Source organism: Schistocerca gregaria, chromosome 6 (assembly GCF_023897955.1).
Source record: "Schistocerca gregaria isolate iqSchGreg1 chromosome 6, iqSchGreg1.2, whole genome shotgun sequence".
In the NCBI taxonomy this organism is placed as follows: Eukaryota; Metazoa; Arthropoda; class Insecta; order Orthoptera; family Acrididae; genus Schistocerca; species Schistocerca gregaria.
Genome location: NC_064925.1, coordinates 434,073,766 through 434,096,556, shown reverse-complemented (window position 1 = coordinate 434,096,556; position 22,791 = coordinate 434,073,766). Strand labels below are relative to the sequence as shown.

General features: G+C 40.0%; 1 non-coding gene across 1 annotated transcript; it reads right to left on the bottom strand.

Moving 5' to 3' along the window:
• Positions 1–11,782: 11,782 nt before the first annotated feature.
• Trnat-ugu (transfer RNA threonine (anticodon UGU)) lies at positions 11,783–11,857 on the bottom strand. Its single transcript has one exon. It is a non-coding gene; the product is annotated as a tRNA-Thr (tRNA).
• Between the last annotated feature and the right edge of the window lie 10,934 nt (positions 11,858–22,791).

Genomic DNA, 22,791 nt, shown 5'->3' with positions numbered 1-22,791 from the left:
TTTTCACAGTATTTATATGCAGCGTGCTTCTACAAACCACCCTTTTCGTCCCTCCACCGAACTCTTTTTCCAGGAACAGTAGATGGGACGAATTATAGTGATATCGTAGGTTCTCTCCAACACACACTGGAAACTGGTTCGGAGAGCGACAGTGCAGGTGTAGAAGTAATTGCAGCATGTCATCTGCTGCGGAGAGTCGCTTGAGTTACCTCCTAGACAGCACAGCACAGAGATGCCAAATGGGCGTCACAGGCAGAAGGAAACATTGGGATGGCCCTTATTTTTTTGCTTCTCGAAAGTGCAGTTCCCACCCCGATATTTTATAAGTGACAAAACACTATCAGTGCTAATTTTAGCTCAAAGTAATAACTGCAAGAGACCCCAAAGGCCAAGAACTTAATTTTGCATGTAATAGTTTTAGTCATTTCATTGGAAATTACTTGTTGACACTAGTTATAAATCTTCATCTCAATTCTGATTAATTTAGTTAGCATGTAATGTTTAGTTTCAGTAGCATGTAATGCGTTATTGGATACGAACCTATAATGTTAAAAATGTCTTACGACTCTCTTGTCGTGTGCACTTTCAGAAAAAATCGTCCGTGCCAAACCACCCACGAAATGGTTGGTTTTAAATAATCTCTAGTACAAACTAACAGTCAGAATACACACAACAAGGGAAAAATTCAACCTTGGTAATTCAAAATGCTACTGATTATTTGGCAAATAGCATGAACTTCTTCCAGTAGAAATGACGTTGTATCTGTAAATCATACAAACACTATAATAAAAGAAACGATAATTGCAGACAACGGACAAGAGAATCCGTTATGTGCGAATGATGGACCATCACTTTGACATTCTAATGACTTGGGACAGATAGAAGGGGAGGAGAAGAGAATTTATAATGTTTCCGTAACACATAGAGAGTGAAGTGAAGAGTATTTCCTATCGATTTACACATTACAACGAAGCACCCGCTTCGACTGTTGACGTGGACAAAAACTAGAACGCAACGACTCCAGTAGTAACTTCCACTATCAAACGGTTTCAGCAAGAAATGGAACTATGTATTAATAATCTTCAACAATGTGGCTCAGAAACTGAAGACTTAACTTCAACGACTGCACTGCGGCGAAAAACAGCTCCTGGTATTCGCAGGTGTTGAAATGGATGCCAGTTGCAATAACAGTAACTTTTCAAGGTAACTTGAAACTAATGGGAGCCCCTGAAATTGCAGTTCTTCCAGCAGAAAAAGCAGTCATGGATATTTACCAAACACTAAAGAACTGGGATATTACCGACTAAAATCACGATGTATGATATGATACAACAAAAAAAGACACAGATCGCCTAAATGGTGCACGAACAAACGTAAGAAAAGTTTTGTCATTTGGTGTGTAATATCTCTCTTTTCATCATCTCGATATAATCATGATGTTTTACAAAAGATTTAAGGAATCGTGATGAAACGTATGACCGTGAGCAATTTAATATTATTGTAATTCTTGAAGACTACCTTTCCACAAAGCAACAATATCGAGACGATTAGTGAGAAGGTCGGGATTCAAGAACAGCGTAACTTTCCGTACACCATGAGCAGGAAGTCAAACTAGCTGGTTATTAAAGGTCGCTTTCACTTACAAGATAGACCTCTTTCAATATCAGTTAACTCATTGGCAGTATTAACGTTAAGAACATATTATTTCCTTTTGTCATCAGAAGCAATTTAAACCCGTTATAATTTCCTGTCCATCTACCAGGTAAATATTATTGCAATATTGATCTGGAACTCAGGGAGGTTGCTGCAATAGAGTTTTCAGCTGTCTATGCTGAAAGATAAGGAACAAAAGAAGTTAACAACAGAAGTACAATGTGCCTTAAACATATTTTACTTTCTCTGCAGTCTTCTTTTGTACCGTTCATGTTGACGGTTTCCATCACCATCGTATTCCTTGCCGACTTGAAGGTTGACTTGGTTATAAAAGTGGGACTGGATCATTATGTGTTTAATGAGATTACAACTTCTTACAAACGATGAAACTGTGTAACAGTTTGTTTCGCGGATAGTTTCTAGAGAGAACACGCATCAGGTACCCCGTCTACATCTAGATCTGTATCTACACGATTACTCCGATATGAACAATAAGTTATTGTCAGAGCATTCATTGAACCACCAAGTTATATCTCTACCGTTCCACTGAGGAACAACGCGAGGGGAAAACGAACACAAACATTTCCGTGTGAGCACTTCCTATTATTTTCATGATGATCATTTCTTCCTATGTAGTTGGGCATCCATAAAATATATTCGAGTTCGGAGGAGAAAGTTGGTGACTGAAATATCATGAGGAGATCCCACAGCAACGAAAACGCCTTTAGTTTAATAATTGCCACTCCGATTGGCGTATCACATCAGTGGAAACCCCCCGCCCTCTGCGCTATTATAAGAAACGTGTTCCCCACCTTTGAACTAAATGATTTCTACGTGAAAATTAAATTCAAATTCTACTCGTTCAAACAATTTTTTTTATTCAGCAGAGACTGTAGATAGAGACCTATTTCTCTTATAGATGTTTTGAGGAATATTTAAATAAACACAGTTTACTTTAAATTTTGGATATTTTCAAAATTATGCAAACATTAGTTGGGAAGTGCGGTCTGTATATTTTCAAGATGTGCTCTGATGAGGGGATGTGTCACTTTTAAATTTCTCTTATAATAAAGTGGTGGAAATTAAAAGCTTACCAATTTTGAGAGGAATTTACCAAGTTCTAGCCATTGTCCCTCCGGGCTGATATTTTTCACACCCTTCCCGACTGGTGCAGAATAATGGATGAGTGGAACAAATGATCACCTTGCAGAAAATTACCCATAGCTAAAAGCTACTGTGAGAAACATACCACATATTATTTGTTGTGTCACTACGGAAGGGATTAACAGTTCACAGTTTTTCTTCTGTATTCGTACTTATGGATAAGGAATATCAGTAGCTACAAGCTTCTGACAGTTTTGTACGGCTTATTTATTGTGCTAATCTTCATCCAATTATGCAGAACTTGTACCATTTCCTTAAGTGTGCTGTAATTTTTCGTTGAGTTTCACTTTTTGGTATAGGCACAGTTTCTGAGATGCAGTAGTTTTCCATCGATTTTCATCAAATGTGTGGAAGGTTACCGTCATAATTAACGAAATTATCTCACTTTTTGCTGTTTTCTGCATATGTCACATCTGCCGCTGATCTAGGAAATTTTCGTAGACACTTGTGCCTGTCATATTCGTACCAGCACCTGATGTTTCGCATTCTAAGACTTCAATGTTATGTCCAAGTTGGCTCTCCTAGAAAGGTTAATTCGTTTGGTGGACCTAGTATTTATAACAATATACACATTCCGAGCCTGTCTTGAACCGGAACATCATCTCCTGCACGATTTACTTCGTATTAATTCGAATGTTATGTTGTTATAATTCAGAACCTTTCAAGCAGTCATGTACATACTTTGTCTTGATTTACAACCGGAATTAGGTGTGATAGGTTGTACTTTGTATATATGAATATTTAAAGAAGACGGACATTACCACGTACAGCTTGTAAATTGTTTTAACGCTTATTGCGTGAAAGATAACCGCGTAATGAATGACTGCCTGTACAAGTAGAGGTTGTAATGCTAGTGGAAATGAAATGGCAGGTTCAACTTAAGTCCTGGGTGGTAATGTCCGCACCGGTTTGTTGGTACTGCTAGACACAGGAAGTAGCCAAGACGGACGGTCTTGGCGTCTGAGCGCTGAAGCACAATACAGCGGCGGCCGGCCGGTTTTGTAGCGGGGCCAGAAGGATAACCGGATAATACTTCGGAAACTCTGAAAATCTTGGACGCACAGAGAGGAACGAGAAAGCATTACCTCGGAAATCACACACGTTGGGTTATTTCCGAGGATTTTTACTCTGTGAAGCGTAACATTGTACGGGTATACGTATTTCCTCGGAAACTTCCCGCGCTGCACGCTGGGTTATTTCCAAGCAATTTTACTCTGTTAAGCATAACATTGTACGGGTATACGTATTTCCTCGCGAATGTTTCGCGCTGGGCGACAAAAGACTAAAATATGGTTGGTCGGCGTTTGGAAGAATCTGTAGAGACGGAGAATATGATTCGCCTTCTGCAGTTACAAGGGAGGGGAGCCGAGCTTTTCTGGGAAGCCAGTGGTGGATAGAAAGTTGTGTTCCGTTTAGAGTGCCGTGTTTGACAGTCGCTCAGTAGCAGCTTTTTGTGGTACAGACTGACTTGCTTTCCTTCTCTCAGGAATTTTATAGTTATAACGGTGAGGCACTGTACTGTTGCGAACTTATACGATTCTGGACTTCGCCTCCGGGTGGGGAGTCGTCGTTGAGTACGCAGCGTTCAGCGATTGAGAGCGCTTCTTCTGTCTATACTCACGTAGAGACGTTATCCGAATTTCGTCCTTGTGGCTGGGAGTTCGCGTTTCTTATCTGTAGAATACAGAGAGGAGAAGACAGTATTCCAGTATACTAGTCAGAGGACCTCCTTCAGCCGCACTTGAATTTGAAAGAGTTTATTTTGGGGCTGGAGTTCTTGCATCTTCGCAGACGTGTCCGAGAACCTTCACTGAGACACACCGGACGCAGTACATACGGTAATATTGCTAATTGCTTCTGCTTATTAGGGCTGTATGGCTAAACAGCTGTGATCTTGTATGTTTTATTTCGACTTACGTTGCACACCACTACAGATCATCAGTGAAAGTAGTGTCTTCTAGTGTTTGGTACGTAGATGATATCAGTCATTTCGCGTTGTTTATATTACACTGCGTAGCCACAAAAGGGGACAGATATGGACAATTGAACAGTAATATTAATTAGGAAATAAAAACATTTGTAATATAAAGGGTTTTATAATCTACAATAAATATATAAGAAGAATTAACATTTATCATTTAGTAGTTACTATTTCCCTTAATCATTCATTAATGTATAGTTTGTAACTTATCTTTGAGATCCAAAGATCTGCTTCAAGGGGCAGTTAAACAGGGCAAGATATTGATTTTAGTGTTCTGTATTTTCCGTTGCACACATCAATATTACACTCGCCTGGAGTATCACCTTGGACGCCATCGTTACGGAAGTACGGTTATTGGCGACTACAGATACCCAAACAAATGATCGCATGTTTCTCTTCATCTCTTTTCACTCCGGAACGATTGGTCCTCATTTTTTTTTTCTACGTCTGAAAGAAGCATCTGCCCACCGAACTACAGAACGACCGACAAATCCACTCACTAGGGACACACATCTCGAGCGCTCGGAACAGCATGAAACCGTTCTTACAATAACACCCGACCATAAAAAATAGTGGTGGTCTGTGCCATTTCCAAACAAAAATATGCATTCTACCACAAGTGGTATTTTAATAGAGACAAACGAAGTAACAAGCTATCAGTACCTCAGGAGGGAAATTATATTTCATTCAATGAGATCAATATATCATTACATTTTCAATCAACAGTGCCAAAAGACTTTTAGTTAAAGTTATTATAATATGGCCAAACAGATATTTCCTACACAACTAATGGTGCTTTTCTTAGACCTCATAGTGCAGATGTGGTATTTCGATAAAGTAGTTAAAAGAAGGAGGAAGAGAACAGTATACACTTGCGGTTTAGCATATTGCAGTCTTACAAAATCAGGAGTAATTCTGATATAGAGCATATATTACCGATAGAAGTAAACATCAAGGGATTGCAAATATGATGTTGATTTTTGTTGCAGTTTCTTTAGCAAAACATCTTTGTTTGGGAACTTCTATCAAGAAGAGTCGTTGTTTATGAGCTGACCAGGAATCACATAGCAATAGGCTCTTTTCACTTATTACATCTCCGAAGGAACATTTCATCGTAATTCGGAATAACATAGTCACTGCAACATCGAAATTGTTTCAAGCTCGTTTGAAATATTTGGCTCAAAGAGCCCTGTGCATCTTAAAAGAGATGTGTAACTTGTTTTCTAGACTACCTGTCATTGATAAAGCCATATCAATTGTATAGCTGTGGGCAAAGGTATGTACTCACTGCTACACACTTGCTGTAGTTTTCTCATCGCGGCGAGACAGTGTTCATCCTGAAGATATTTCATACTGGAATCAACAGTAGTCACTGTTCCAAACATTTCCTTTCTCCTCATCCTGCTCTGTCGTTAATATGTTTACTTGATCCACAAAGTGTTGTGCCTTTTGTGTCCTTAAGCGTCACAAATGTAGTAATATTCCGGGATAAAATGGCATATTCAGCCTTAGGATTGTCGATAAAAGCTCTGAAGTTGTCCAAGCCACCTATAGTCACATTTGCAGATACCGATAGTGAGCTATAGATCCATACGATCTTTCCGTATGAAACTGTGGTATTACATGGTCAGTTATAATTTGTGGTTGCGACAGTTTCCTTTGAAATGTGTTCCTGGTCGCCTTTTCCTAAACATATAGTTTAGAATTAATCTGAAGTTTGATTTACTTCTAGTGCACTTGTGGCTCCTCGTTAATTTGCTATAAGAATTGAAGCCACAATTGTAATAGTTTTCGTAAATATTTTCTACTGCATCACTATATTTAACGCACTGAGCATCGACCGTTTAGGTGGAGAACGTTCGTATTCACTGTGAGTAGATTGTTCCTGTTGCCTTGGAGATGAACGCCGTGTTCTACATGAACAGCCACCTTCATAACTTTTATTCTTGAAAATAATTTTATATGTTCTGCTTAAAGTCATGTATTTCTGTGTCAGCCGGGTTACGTTTCTGAATTATTATGTTATATAATATACCCGTAAAGACTCTTTGCTCGACCAAAGTTTCATGTCCATACTCAGCACTTCACAACTTTGTTCGTAATATTTTCACCATATTCGAAAGGTTAATCCTGTTTATGGTATCACTGTAGACAGGTTACATAGTAACCCTAATGGGACCACTCAGAGAGATAGATTTGTACTGCAGATATACCGTTTACACAATTCGAGCATTTGTTATTGCAGCTACAGCATGCCGCCTTCTGATGACACTGGCAGAGAAGTGCAGGATTTTCCGTGGAAATGTCACAGACCACTATTGTTTTTGAGATCCAGTGTTAGTCTAAGAATGGTTTCACGCGGTTCCGAGCGTTCGAGGTTAATGGTATACCCTTTGCGTGGGTCAGGCCACAAGTTTAAAAATTGCAAGGCAAATGTCAGATACAAATATATTAAGTTGAACTAAAGTTCACAGTAATAATAACTTCACAAGATGCATATATTTCAAATCTGTTCATTTTCACAAGTCATCATCACATTGACGTTGCAGCTCATTACAAAATGATGTAAGCTATCAATAATATACGCGAAAGTGAAAAAAAAACTTTATTACACCATTGTTCAGGCATCTGCCTCAAGCTACTCTCAATTGTAACAACCTCTATCAGAACATCAACTTCAGGCCGAGCGGTTCTAGGCGCTACAGGCCGGAACCGCCCCGCCACTACGGTCGCAGGTACGAATCCTAGCTCGGGCGTGGATGTGTGTGATGTACTTAGGTTAGTTAGGTTTAAGTAGTCCTAGGTTCTAGGGGACTGATTACCTCAGAAGTTGAGTCCCATAGTGCTCAGAGCCATTTGAACCATCAACTTCATTTCAAGACTTTTCAAACAGACAGAATTCGGAAATAGACCAATATGGCCAGAAAAAAACCACTGGAAATATTAGGTCAGCTGGCAAAATTAAATTAATGGAGAAACATCAAGAATAAAGGGTTTTGGGCCGGAACAAAGCAGAAAAAAGGGCTATTAGGGCTACTGAAGCTGAGACCATAATAAAGCAACCAAAAAGTCGAAACATAAAACACACTAATACATCTAGAATAAATCGAAAGGAAGTGTACAGAAAATACAAAATTGCAATCGAATAATTCGATATCTGTGTAATTAAATCGAAGATAGCGATTCGCAGAACTGTACACCGAACCATCAAAACCAGTATTGCTGTACCGAATCTAAAATTATAAAAATCGAACAACTGGAATAGATAACTTCGCCTGACCTATACAGTTCAAACTAAGACAGAGATAGCTGACACTCCGTCACAAAAGCAAGAGTTGAAGAGAAATAAGACGCACAAATTCATCCCGAATAAACTGCAAAAGGGTATTTAAATAGAATCCCATTACGAACAAAGATTGAGAAATAGAATCCCAGTACGAACAAGACTGACAGGTCAAAAACCAGAAAAAAATAGTTAACAAATGACCACTAAAGGCTAATCCCCATTCAACTAAATTAGTACTACATACAACATCACAAGAACAAACATAGACAATAAGAGTGAGCTACCAGTACCAAACAACACGACCACAAAAATAACAATTGATTTCACATACGCAACGCCTCAACATTGTCACATTCGAAAACAGTACGCAAATATTTGTTAAAATTTGCACCAATATTACTACACGTTACACTAACGACCATTTGACCAATGCACTTTTGTTCCTCGCTTACAATACAAAATCAGTCAAATAATTGAAAGAAACAGCATGGTATTTATAATTAGTAATCCTTTCACTCACAACAGCTTAAATTGTTATCTTAAGTTCCTACCTAACCTTGCCCTAGGAGACCGCGCCAAACACAGACGCAAATATTTTTGCCAAAAAATAAATAAAAATAACAATCCCTGTTGATTAGTCCATCAACAACATATGCTACGGTCTCAGGTTGCACCCAAACAACATCCACGTATATCATGACGTATTTGGAAAAAAGAGTATAGTTTACAGACAACATAGTTTATCCTGAAAACAAAGACGACTGCAGATAGTATTTAATAATGGGCTGCTTGCAGCCTCGCAGCGTAAACTAGTGGTTTCAGACAGGACGTCCTGGATCAAATCAGAGGGGCGGAATAAGATCATTCACTTTCCGCAATAATTCCTTTATATTACTTGATAGAATACAATCTGAGGATGAACTTTTAATTCGATACTAGGTTGTGCATTGCTAGAAGTTAAAGAGTCCTTTGTTATTAAAACTTTACCGTTTGTATTCAACTATTCTGGACGGTTACGATAGTACCAGATTAGTGACGCAAGAGGTATGGTTAGTAAGGCGCTATGGTGCAGTCAGAATTGGTAGTTGCTCTTTCGCTAAGGTCCCGCGTGATCTGTCAACAATAAAATGTCGCACATTATCGTGCGAGCAGTTGCGTAGCAACATTGCGATTGCGAATCGTTTTGCGTAAACAAATTGCCTGAGCTTACGAGATTTTCGCTGATCAATTCCTTCTGCTATATTGTTTATTTTTGTGCGAGACAAGCTCATTAACTGATATCTAAACTGTTTGTAGAGAACAGTCTTCAGAAGTAACAACTCACGCAACCAGCGTTGGGTGGGACGCTGTACGGAACCATAAGTGACCAGTCAACACTTCTCTAAAGTCCTTTCCTGTTGATGTCCACTGTAAATCGCTACTGCCGAACGCTGTGGTCTTACACGTCACATGAGACATGTCTTGCTTTATTTCCGTGTTTAATCCTACCATCCGCATTTCACTGCAGAAAAGAACGATCCTTTCCATTATCCCTGTTGATGATCAATGTGCTAGAGTAATTTTACTTATTTCGTAGGATACGGGTTCGGATTTCGACACATCTTATGGCGCTCTTAGCGATGTACAAATGCCAACGGTTTATTGTTTTATGTATCATACGAATTTGTTGTCTGTGCACCGGCGTAGTTTTAGTGGCATTAGAAAATTATATCAAGTTACATTCTTTATCTATAGAGTATCAATGTTCTTTATCTGTTCCTTAGCACAATGAAATACGACCAAGAGGGATCGAAACGGGGAAAAAAATCGTATGATTGCAAATTTCTGTACTTTTGTAGCAGGGAGTGACATAAACATTATACCAACAATCCTCACCGTCGTGTTGAGAATGGGAGGTTAAGTGTGGAGATTAAGATGAATTTCTAGTTTATCTTAAATTCTTCGAAAAATGCGGCTTACCCAATTAAGCAACATTAAATTTCTTACCGGAATGATCATATTCATTTTAGAGTAGGACAAATGTTCTTAGCTTTGTAGCGTATTGAAGAACTATAGACAGTTACAATTGTGTTTCGTGGTTTTAAAATTCATGTTTTTTGTTAAACGAAGTGGATTAGGAAGAAACTGTTGTGGCGAGTGCCGACACACCGAGCGGGGGTGAGTGTGGGATGTTATTTTTCATAAAGGAAATGCATGTCTATGAATACTACGTAAATATCTGCACACCGCTCCACACTGCTAAAAGAGAAAATGATAATTTGCAATCTTGCACAACTGTTATAGATTTCTTCCGGAGAATTTGACTTCCTTTACCACTGGCGCTTCTCGCTATTCAGTTTACAGACTATATCCGTCTGACATTTTCTCTATCGTTCTCTTTGGTGTGCACACAAAACAACTTCATTTAACTCGTATTTGTATTTACTAAGTGAGTACTTGTTTGCAGATGTAGAAACGTACCGACAGCATGTTACACTTTTGACAGACTCATCACAGTAGTATTTTACGGAACTGCTCATTTAAAAGCAACAATTAAATATTCAAATATTAAATTATAAATTACACCACTATATAAACAAGAGATCAGTGAAGTCACTTTGTCCATTCACGGAAAAGAGCTGGTCAGGGCATACTGAGGAGGTGCGGTTTGTAAACTGAGGAACGGGAGGGCCTCCTGTTGGGGCAAGCTGCCTTTCCCAGAAGAAGGCTACTGTTGCTGTTCAGGATCACAAGATCATGTACATCTCTGTCAGCATAGAACAGTGTTCTGCAATTGAAGTGAATTCTGTCCATATGCCTTACTTGCGTTAGTATTATTAGTAAATTCTAACTGTGTTCAATGTAGTGTTAAGGAACTTTGTGGAAAATAACCTCCTCCCGGGCATGTGTGCGTGCTACAGAAGAGTCGGTATAACTTTTGAAGTCGCTTCTTCGACGCAGTGAAGTAAGGAGATAAGGGAATGAATCACAGAAATGCGTGACCTCAGTTTGGCAACCTACCTTCCCTCACACTGCCACACTGCCACACTCCAGCCACTGCTCCATCCTGTTACAGCCGCGAAACACAGTTTATCCCTTAGTACATCTCTGCTGCACTTAGACGTGGGACATACATTTAATAATTGCTCTTACTCCATTTCCTTTAACAGTGAACACACGTTTTATTCCAGTAACTTGTATTATTAATATTTTATGTTTCTTTAATTCCTTGCAACGTGGAAACTATTACGCCTAATGGAAAAATTATTGGGAAATGTCTGTAGGAAATGTTATGAAGTTTAATTTTTTGATGGGAAACATTTTCGTCGGAATCCATGGTTATTCGGTTATTCAAGGAGAACGTAGTTCCACACCCACAAGTTCATACCCCTCACGCCAGAGTATTTGGTTTGTTCTTCATGGCACTGACTGCTACCTCTGTATAAACATTTACGACTACCCGAACTTTTCCCCTATTTTTCTTTCGTTGACTGGATATTATATCAATATGTGACTCAACACCTGTCGATATAAGAATAAAACATTTTTGCTGGTTATGGGACATGGGTGTGCCAAACGCGGATAGGAAGGGAGCAGCTTTCTTCCCTAGAAAGAAGTTATCTTTACGAACCAAATTCTGACGTGAAACGATTATTAAATGGACACCCTAGCTGCAAACAGGCGTTGATATACTTCATTAGGGACATGTTGCTATTTCGTGCCTCGACCGGGACTCGAACCCGGGATCTCCTGCTTACATGGCAGACGCTCAATCCATCTGAGCCACCGAGAGCACAGAGGATAGCGCGACTGCAGGGACTTATCCCTTGCACGCTCCCCGTGAGACCTACATTACCAACATGTTCATACCACTACATTCGTAGTGCACCTAAGAGATGTTTGCCCATCATACTCATTACTCGTGGCAGATTAATCTACCAAGTCCCGTACGAGTTAGGGCATAGTGTGTGCGTTTGCACAAGAAGGTCAATGGTTGGGAAGCCATATTTTAACTATACATGACGATAGTATCTCTTCCCGAAAAAACAGTTACCGTAGATGCCGATGCAGCTTTGCAAGAAATGAAACGGTAATTAAATGGACACCCTAGCTGCAAACAGGCGTTGTTATACTTCATTAGGGACATGTTGAAAATGTGTGCCCCGACCGAGACTCTAACCCGGAATCTCCTGCTTACATGGCAGACGCTCTATCCACACATTTTCAACATGTCCCTACTGAAGTATATCAACGTCTGTTTGCAGCTAGGGTGTCCATTTAATTATTGTTTCATTTCTAGCAAAGCTGCATGGTCGTCTACGGTAACTGTTCTTTCGGGAACAGATACTATCGTCATGTGTAGTTAAATTCTGGCATGTAAGCCAACAGTCGCATAAATGAGATAGAAGTCTGAAGTAGAGCAGAACAATTTGTGGGTATCACTAGTTTAACCTGACGTGAAATCCCTGTGTCATGTTACCTTCACAACAAAAGTACCATAAGTTGCTTAGCCTCCCCGCTGCAGATGCCACATTCCTGAAACACATCTTGGGTAGGGTCATATTGTGTAGTGTAAGCAGTTTACTATTCAACATGTTGTGTATGTGTCTTACATCTAAATCAGTTCTCCGCGAGGCACCTGATGGTGTGTGACAAGGCATACTTCTGCTATCAATAGCTGATTCCGAGTTCTCTGTTCCATTCGCGAAGGCGCGAGTGAACAACGATTGGAGGTAAACCTCTGTAATAGTTCTCATCTCTCCAGTTTTCCCTGAGAGACGTAATTATTCAGTATCCATTTAAAGAAAGATGGGCCCGTATTGGATGCTGTCTAGCGGCATGTGTCGTGAAATCTGTATGCCATTCCACACTTCACAGCAAGTTTAATACGTACTGCCTTCAACCCGTCTCCTCACCACCCCATTCCTACCACACATTCTAGGTATACACCTGGCCTGTAACGTATATTCTTGTTGTTTAATGCTGCATTCAATTTTTTTATTATAGAAAGCAGACTTCCGCAACCGATTGTATTAAGTAAAGATGAATCTTCCGGGTTGGTAGAGAAATGGAAAGAATTTAAATTAGACACTTAATAAATTTGTAGATTAGAAATATCTTTCAACAACATGATCTGCCAGATTATGGGAGGTAGAGAACACCCAAAATTTTTATTTATGTCTGTGGAAACTCTTTTTCCCCTGCTACCAGTTGAACCATCCGAGTAGTTCTCGCAGGGCCAAGTTGCAGGCTTTAGTATGTCTGTCTTTGTGTCTCTCTCTCTCTCCTTTCTCCATCCAACCCTTCCTCCTTCCCCCCTCCCTTTCGGCAACTCTCAACTCTCTCCCTCTCTTCTTTCTCTCCTTCTCTCTCTCTCTCTCTCTCTCTCCCTCTCCATCCCTCTCTCTTTCTCTCTCTCTCTCTCTCTCCCTCTCTTTCTTTCTCTCTCTGTTTCTCAGTGTCACCCTTACATACATTGGGTTACTGAATAAAATTTCCTTGTTCGGTGTTACGTTTTTTTTCCATGGAACACAAACATGGCAATTATTTATAAGTCGTCGCCATAGGCACAAATCTGGGTTCGAATATTTCAGTAGCTAATGGGTGTCACAAGCTTAGCTCTTTCAGACGACTACATTTGATCCATTGTATGAGTACAAAATTACTGAATATTTAAGTGCATTCTTCTGCTGATTTCCTCGTTGAATACGATTTTTCTGTAACAATACATCGCCTAAAATGCATTCATTTTCACTAATTTTCTGTTAGGTCGCTTTCTTATCTTTTTTCTGCTCGATACAGATTTTGCATTGGAATCTAAAGTAAGTTACCGGTGAGATAGAGACTTGAAACTTTCAACATAGCTCATAACTGGATGACAATGCGAGAATGAAAGTCTTTCTTATGTGGTTTGAGTAATTTTAATTCCGCTGTCATGTTCCAACGAGTAGACATTTGAACCTTTTACCGAAGGTCGAAAACAGATGAAATGCATTGCTAACTCTCTGTTTCATGTTTCGTGTGACAGAGGGTACTTTTCTTAGAATTGCCATTTCTCAATATGCTATAGATCTGAATCTTTCAGAGTAGCTCAGGAGCGTAAGACAACGGAATATTATCACGGTACACTGTCCTGTGTGTAGCGGAGGCTACATAGTGTGTCACTGCAATTGCATTTGGTTTCTGTTGCGAAAAGATCGCGGGAAGATGATTGTGAATAAACTTCCGTGTGGTCTCAAATCTCTCTCATGTTTCCTTATCGGTCTTATCGCAACATAGAAGCAGGAATAAGCGATACACTGGTCGCTTCAGGTGAAGAGAACCAGAAATAAACCTGAAACATAAAACATTATTGTGATCTCATGAAAATGTTGGAAATCGACGGAAAGATCCCACTCAGCCTTCACTAGAAGCAGAAAATAATTATCTAAATAAAAATCAATTTTTTGTATACCATGTTCGTAAACCGAACTGAGAAGTATTGATTAATTCCTGATACGCCATATAGATTCCTACGCATATACAGATGTTCTTGAAGTTTTGTTATTGCAATTTTATAATACCTAAGAAAATATTAGTGCTATATTTCAGGTTCAGTTTAGTTTTTCTTCATGTAAGTCTAACATTTATTGCATTATCTTACCTACATCTCACGGTAAATGGTATTTTCTTATTTTTGAGATCGTGCTTAACGTTTAAGAGACCTTTTGTAGCCTTAACTGCAGATCACCTTGTCAAACAATGTCGTTGCGACGAACACACACAGTTACAAAAGGGGCACGCATAGAAGCAGAGTCAAGGACAGCATGTTGACTTCCACCTCACTGCCAATGTAAGCAGTACGTGCTATCTATACTACTTCAATTCAGACATGTTTCAGCAGGTCACAGTTTAGAAGAAGTAATCGAATGATGCGTGCAACTAAATGTCTGTTTTTCTCATTCCGTCTCAAGTATTGCAGTTCAATGAGACGTTACTATTTGTAGTCTGCATCCTACTAGATCTACAAATGAAACGATCTATCGTTTTAGGTAGCTTTATCAAGGAATGCAATGTGAGGCATATCAATTACCATACCGCATACAACGGTTACCGTTTCCAAAAGTAACCACCTCACTAAGAGAATTTTTAGATGTTGTTCAGACTGTCGCCCGTGGGAAGAAGCATCTGACAACTGAAACGGAAACTGTTGGTACCATCTCATCGGTGGGAGAATCGGAGAAGTATGCGAGAGCGAGGCATCATTTCCTCTCAGATGCGAAATTACACGTTTCTCCTGAATGAGGCGACTATAAAAACTAATTACTGTGGACGAATGATAATGTGAATTCATATTTAGCCTAGTACAGTACAAATAATATAAATCTACCTCACTCAATTATTCCTTCTCGTCCTTAGTAGAAGATATGGACCACAGCGCACTTTTTAATTCATTGGCTAGACATCTGGCGAAGAGGCACCTATCTTAGAACGCCATTTACGTGCAGATTGCTGGTAAGCCATTCCAATATCGAAGTTGCTTTAAATTGGTATGGAGAGGGGTGAGTGGAAATACGTGAGGAGGGTGCAAGCAGTACGAGTGACACGAAGGTTTGTGAACCAAAGGTTGTCGTTCTGATTCCAGATGATATGAAGGAGAAAGATGCCAGAGAGAGAAAGAAAAGCGTACCACTTGGATAGCGTGTAAGGTTTCTTCTGTTCAGTGATATCACGTGTGTTGTTTGTACAAGATTTGGGAATGCGCAATGAAACCTGTCGCTCTTCGCATGATGCATCCAGCATAACACTTATACGAAAATTCTTTGTGCAGCTCTTTGACTCGCTAGTATAAGTTTCCACAACGCCATGGGGCTTTAATCGACGATTTGTTTCTTAAAGTAGGTTGATTCTGTGACCATAACTTAAAATTTAATTGTGGACTAATATTTAAATTTAGGAAAATACCTATATTATCAGTGATTTTCAACTGTATGACGTTTAGAGTAAGATGTCATCTTAGGACCATCGTTCTGCTCTCGTTCGAAACACTCTGACTGCCCAGCAATCTACAGTGGACAGACTCTAATTCTATTATGTTAATGTGTTAACCCAGCTCAACATGACATGATTTCTCTATATTGTTCGTAGATATTCCGGAGGATTTTGGGCGTGTTCTGCCTCCGATCTTGGAGGAAGTCAGACCTGATAGACGCCGATTTAGTTGGAAAACCAGAGGTGAGGACACTGAAATATATTGTCAAGTCATCAACTACTCTTAGAAACTGCCTACAGATTCGTAAAACGGAATTCATCATACAGGAAGGAATTACTCTTGTTAAAAATAGGTTACATAGAACACCAATAGTCGAAAATAACTTCTCTAGTCTTTTTATGAGTTTTGATGTCATATGGAAGTTTTGGAGCTCCCGACAAGTGCTCCATAAGAATTTACGGAATGTAGAGAAATGTCTCCTTAAACTGGCGTGTAATGGTTACCAAGTCAGCAAGCATGTAACTTAAAACAGATACATTGCATAACTTTTCTCCTAATCACTATGCTTTATGGGCGCAATTCGCAGTAGCTGAACAATGTTAGTGCATAAAGTTCAAATCTCCGTTTCACAATCCAGTTGTAGTATTTCCAGGACTTCTTCAAATTGCTTAACGTGCGCGCCTTGCCAGTCTCTTACAGAAAGACACGGCTGAAATTGCTGGTCATCATTCTCCAAACTGTGATTCTCTAATGAACTCATTATGGACCAGAGTTTTATCTTAATCTTCCTTCTCTCCAACTTTTTACGGAACACCAATTCCAATCACTTACTGCAATATGGGCAATTTCAGAAACACACTTCTACAGAATGCCAATGTCTTCATGGTTTAATCCTCAACACTTCAGTTGCGGATAGAATACTTAGACCTACACGCCATAGGACCTTCTTTCAGCGCTCCACAGTCTAAAAATGGCATCGTACACACAACACAAAGTGCTGTCGCGCAGTCATCTGTGTGATTAGTCGGCACCAGTGTGGGCTGCCCTCTGGCCTTTCACGTCGACGTGCCACTAACCACGGTACTGGATCGGTACTGAAACTGGGATGTCTCACAACTAACTAGTAAGTGTACTGGGAGAACACGATTTCTACTGACAAAGTTTAGGTGGCTGTTCGGGGATGTGGCCTGAGTATTTCTGTATTAGACACGCCCTGTCATCGGTGGTTAGCTGCAAACTAATAATGTAATTGCGATTCATTCAGTGCCTTACATGATTTACCTCGATTCTGTGAAAACACCTTCACAACAGTAAGAAAGCGTTTCACCTCAGCAACGTGCACAATACAAAAGCCACAGTGCTGCAGTAACCCTGATGTAAAAGAGTACTATGACGAGGTGGCAGTCCATGCGGGAATAACGCAGAGTAGTTTCTTTCTGCCACTCACATTGCATAAATAAAACCTCTGATGCCACATCAAGAGAAACCATACACGAGATGTGTGGCAGCACGTTTCTCTCCATTAACTCTATCTTTACTACTATCTATAATAGTATCTATATTATAGAGCAACTGAGGCTGCAAGGAAGACAAATGTGGGACAAAGCGGAGCAGTACTGAATAGGGATTTGAAGGCGAAGAGTGAAGTTGGTAATACCGTTGACAGTAGCAAACACAGAGAGGAACGTATGCACTCCTGATCATATATACTCTGTGCAACAGAGACAAGAAAATGAACAGTGGTTAAATATAGATCCAAATTTTTCTACTACGAGCCACCGGAAATCACGGGTCCATTGACCCGAGATATTCAGAAAATACACCCGAAAAATCTTCTGCTCTGTTTTTACTTTAGAGTGTTATCCTGGTTTGCTTTCGGAGGATATAGTGAGTGTGAGCTGAATGCGCTAAGAGTGCGCGTACTCGGCTGCAGAGAGTTGACACCACAAATTTTAAAATTTAAAAACTAATTTATGTATTACTTCGCCTGAATCACTATACTAATTACCACATATTTTCGATCCAGACTTAAGTTAAATTAGTGTCTATACTTTTACGTTATGAAAACAGTCCATGGGTGTGTTGCCACAATTGTGACGGTGGAACCAAATCTCCCACAGAGGATGAGCGCCGCGCGGTGGCGGCTGCGCTCAGACGTGGACGAGTTGGTTCTGCTGGCAGCGCAGGCGGAGAAGTCCCGGCCACCGCCTGCTGCCATTGATGTAGCCTGCGGCAAAGTCATCGGGAAGGTAAGCCGCCACTGGAGGCACAACTTTGTTAATACATCTCTAATAATGGTTGAGTCAGATTACATCTAAGTAATGCTGGAAGATAATATGTAATATCCTTGTGACTGTTGCTTCATACCAAACACAAAATACAGAACGTCGCTCTCGTTAAGAGTACGTTTTATCCGTCACAGACACTAAAGAATTTTTGCTACTAATGTTGCAAATCTAAGATTCAAATATTTCAAGGTGAAGAAATGCTTTTCTGTGCAGGTAAATGATGGCTGTGTAATAGTGACGACTGCTGAGGTCCATGAGCCGCCAGTGACGGAGTGTGACGAGGACAGCCCGCCTATCCCTCGCCGCCGCAGAGGGTGTCGGAGGTGCTGGGCGGAGAGAGTGGGGGCGAAGTCCGTTGTGCGCCCACACGGTGGTCGCGGTCTTCGCCTCACTATCCACTAAATGCATTCACGCCGAGGACATCACGTTGATGTCCCTTCGTCGACGTGGATGTTGGAGGTGTTGAGTGGAGAAAGTCAGTGCAAAAAATTATCGTGTGTGCCATGTGGACAGGCAGACTGGTTCACTACCCAATAATTTTTCATAGGAACTGAGGCAGTTGATAAGAAGCACATCTCACCAATGCCTCAAGGCTGGTGAGGATCTTGGAGATGCTGGACGGAGAAATTCGTGGCTAAGACTGTTGTGTGTGTGCGCAAAGTGGACAGGGACACCAGCTTGCTACCAAATAAACATATTCACGAAGAACTTAGGACGGTGGAGGAGGAGATCATCCCATCAGTACTTCATCGTTGGAGATGGTGTTGGAGGTGCTGGTCATAGAAAAGTCTGGGATAAAAGTGCTGTGTCTGCAAAGTGGATGGGTAAACAGGCTTACTAGTAAATAAACGTATTCATCTGGAATTGATGACGGTGATTGCGGGGGACATACCACAGAAGCTTCACCGTTGAAAAGGGTGCTGGAGGTGCTGGTTGGAGAGAGTCAGGGCTGCGATTATTGCGTGTCTGCACAGTGCACGGGAACACAGACCCACAAATAACTAAACTGAATAAATTAATAAATGAATGACTAAAATATCTTTGAACTTCCAACTTTAAATTTCTCCATGAAAAGAATGTTAATTATGATTTAATATCGCTAAACTCAGATTAAACAAATACTGAAATAAAATTTATTACTTTTAAAATAAAGTTGTTCGATTCTTTCTCTCTTTATATTTGTGGAGCATACAGACAAATAATTGACAATGTTACCTTTCAGATGTTCATCTCCCACAGCAATATTACACATGGATTCCACAAGTATCAGTACAGAGGATATTCTTCTTGAACACAGAAAGTAAATAATCATCACCTGATTTGGTTCACAACTAGCTACCAGATAAATTACGGAAATGTTCTACTTTACCTTAGTGTTTGAGTGACTTCTTTCCATCGGTAGTCTGTGCAAGACCGTTATTACATAAATGTACGTTTATCTGATATAGCGACAAATAAAATAGCTAAATAAATTTATGACACAGCAATGGATGAAAGCGTGTAATTCACTCGAAAGAATACGCCAGAAGTGAAGATACAGGACACATGATCTGAACACAATTAAAACACCTTAGGAACTAAGTCCTGAGAAAGAGAAGATGAAAACTCTTTGCCCTCCTTTGAAGTAAAGGGACATCATTCTTAAGTTAAATGTAATTAATAGTGCATAAAATAATTAACGGTAGGGGCTTGCTTTACAGTGTCGCATTGGGCTACAACAATTTGCTATTCGAGTACAGATTCAATTGTGATACAACAAATGAAGTTATCCATTCACTGTTAATCACTCTTGAAAAATCATTGATAAATGTTGATTCTGGATTTGAGGTATTGAATGAATCTCCCGATGTTGCCCAAACTTAATAACACTGAAGCTGAGGTATAAGGCACATTTATATTCATTTGTGCTTCAGGGAAAAACGAAGTAACACATAGTAACCAGCAATATAGCTGGTAGTGTATTCTATACTGGGCCTGTGTTAACATCTAGACGGCAAAATAGTCACACACAGCCTATGCATGATATTAGATGTGTTTTCGTACTGCAGATTGGTCCTACAGACAAAATGAAGGCGTTACAGTTATGTAACAGATCTGCAGTAGGTAGTGAAATTTACTTAGTGTATCTAACTGAATTTCTACATACACCATAAGCATAAGCAAATTATGAACAGATAAAAATATTTACGTCATTTGACAAAAGTTTAAAACAGTGTGTAAGGATCACAAATATGAACGTACAGTCAGTGACAGAATTCGTGCGAACCCTCTCTTTAGCGTTATGGTCAACTGCACAGCTTTATTCTCTCTTCCACAAAGCTAATTTGATTACCCTTAAGAAGTGGTAGGAGAGCCTTTGCTTGTTCCTTAGTAGACATGATTTCTTCCAGCTCTGTCGACCAGAATATTCAATGAATTTTTCCATCGTAATCTTCATATTGGAAGATTGGATGTGGTGCGGTTTCCTCCTCGTCGTCACAGAGTCTACACTTATGGGGCTTCTCATTCTGTACCCATCATGTGTAGATGTTTCTCAAGGCTGCCATAAACAATGAAGGATCCCACAAAATATTTAATCTGTGTGATGCTCAACTTCAGTTTTACAGGACTTCTCTTGAAACATGTTGACAGCACAAGTAGCTTGCCATATTTTTAATTTTTCGACGTATTTCACTATTCTGTGTGCTGCTTTGTGATCCAGCATGGTAGATGTGATTTTACCGCAGCCTTAGTGACCGTTAGGACAGGTTTCGAGTCCAGTAAATGAAGTTGAAGTGTCTATGTTGGAGAGTCCATCATCAAGTTCATTGTCAGCAGCACAGGTCCTTCTGCTGCTGATCAGTCCTTTTTGCTTTCGAAGATATATTTTTTATGTGAGGCATCTGAGATGGTTAAGCTTCCAGGGTTGTGCTTGTTCTTGGTACTGATCCTTGTACTAGCAAATATGCCAAGTATTAATATGACTATTCATCTGTACGTCCTTAGAAAATGTAGCCTCTAGTAATTAACCTTCAGTGAGTTTATTGATCTCTAGGTGCAACACTAGTGGGACAAAACCCAACCTCTCTGGCGCCCCTATTGCTCTTAGTTGCTATTTTCTCATTCACTGAGGTAGTTCTAGAATTCTCATACCTGGCATGGTCATAATATACCTGCATTTTATTGTCTCATTGCCCCGCTCTTGTACAGATGTAGGCATGGACTCGAAGGTCGTGTCGCTAAAAAGTCCCATCGGTATCTAGAGAGATGCAAAGAGCTGTTTCCTGAAAGGGCAGAGATTTTTCCACCTTTCCAAAAAGTAAATGAAGTATTCTTGGACGTGATTTATATGGTCGATGTGTGTTTCGTTCACATGTATGGGAACCTCAGTTAACATCTTGTCCCCTTGTACATCAATCAGTTCTTTTAATATCTTTAGAAGAAAAGAAAACAGACTGATCGTGCTCATATCGTTAGCCATGGTACAACAATTCTTTCCTGCTGTAGAATGAAAGGTACCCTCATTGTCTTAGAAGCGTTAGGAATAGTTCCTGTTGCTAGGACGGTCGTGAACAGTCTACATAGCAGTGTAATTAATATGTCTCCTGCATGTTGAAGTAGAGAGCTGGAAAAGTATTGTCTGTGCATGGTGAAATAAATGGCTAGATCTTTCCCCCCACCCACTGCATGTTATTTAAGCCACACATTCTCTGGCAGACTCCCACTTGCAAATATTATTTGAGAAGGGCCTCCTGATATTGTGGCAATTGTCCTTTGTTTCTTGCCAGATTGAATCGTTTTCTTACCTATCTTCTTTACTTTTCCAAAGAGTTGTCCCACCTAGGTATATCACTGTATGTCCACTTCTTGAAGGCAGAGCAGTTTTATAAATCCGAGGTCGAAAAGCCAGATGTCACTGCGTCTGCCACTTCCTCAAAATCTACTGTTTCCTTACCAAAGTAGTGACTTCTGATAATCATGAGTTTCCGTCTTTCCTATATGAGCCCCAGTCTGTTATCCTACAATTCTTGTGGGCCATGGTCTGTTTAACACACAATGTCAAACACATGCCACTGTTTGACGTAACTATCACCAAGAGCGAACATAAAAGTTATGTCAGTTACTTCCTCCCTCCTTCTAATTCTGAAGGCAAATTCCGTTCCTTTAATGAAGGTTTCCGGATTATTCTCTGTTTCTAACTATTGGAGTCGTTGCTTCCGAACTCCATGTTGTGGTCACTGGGATGACAACCAGCCAGCAGTTGGTCATTCTGCTGGTAGCAACTATCTACCAGTCTCCTCATTTCTTGGGAAGGTACGTTTTCTGTTCTCATAAAACAAGTAACCTGGGGCCAATAAAATTTCCCTCGTCTTCGTATCTCACTTTGTTTCGTTGTAATAGACACTATGTCCCTGAAACAGAAGTCAACTGTAGGATCGAATGAAATTCCATCCTTGACATAAGAGCATATTTTCAGCAGTTTAAGTTT